Raw genomic sequence first — 890 nt, 5'->3', positions numbered from 1 at the left:
GGGCTCGGTCCCACCTTCCCGGGGTGGGGGGGCTGCCCCGAGGTGGGGGGGGGGCCTCGGGCACCAGCTGTGGGGGCATCCTCAGGGCTGAAGATGCCACCACGGCCACCATGGCATGTCCATGGCCACCAAGCACCCTGCCACCATGGTCCGTCCATAGCACGTCCGTGGCCACCGTGTACCCGCTACCATGATGCCTCCACGGTCACCATGGTACGTCCATGGTCACCATGGTACGTCCATGGCCACCATGGTATGGCCACGGCCAACAAGCAGGTTGCCACCATGGCATGTCCGTGGCCACCATGCACCTTGCCACCATGGTACCTCCACAGCCACCATGCCAGCATGGTGTGTCTATGGCCACCATACACCGCGGCACGGCCACGGCCACCAAGCACCATGCCACCACGGTGCCTCCATGGGCCACCACGCACCATGGTGTGTTCGCAACCACCATGGGGCACCCCTTCTAAGGAGGCTTCACAGCCTGGTTGCCCACCAGTGGCAGGATGCCCCAGGGAGAGCTGCGTCCCCTCTGCGGGGACATCCCGGTGGCTAAGGGTCCCCATGTCACCGCAGACGGCCCCGACGAGCCAGCCATCAGCGTGGAGCCCTTCTCCCCCGAACAGGGGGGCTTCTCGGCGGGCGAGCGGGAAGACGTGGTGCTGAGCCTGCCCCCCCCCACCCCCCCCAGCCGCTACGTCTGGCTCCACAACGGTTCCCAGGTCCACACTGGCCAGACCTACGTCATCGCCGCTATCGTCCGCGCCCAGGCGGGCACCTACACCTGCCTGGCCGAAAACACCCACCTCCAAACCCGCACCCAGGCCACCATCGTCCTCACGGTCTACTGTAAGTAACCCCGAGGTGGGGGGGGGATGGCCCGG

The sequence above is a fragment of the Aptenodytes forsteri genome, unplaced genomic scaffold (assembly GCF_000699145.1).
Source record: "Aptenodytes forsteri isolate BGI_AS27 unplaced genomic scaffold, ASM69914v1 Scaffold126, whole genome shotgun sequence".
Taxonomy (NCBI): Eukaryota; Metazoa; Chordata; class Aves; order Sphenisciformes; family Spheniscidae; genus Aptenodytes; species Aptenodytes forsteri.
This window is presented reverse-complemented; position numbering follows the sequence as displayed.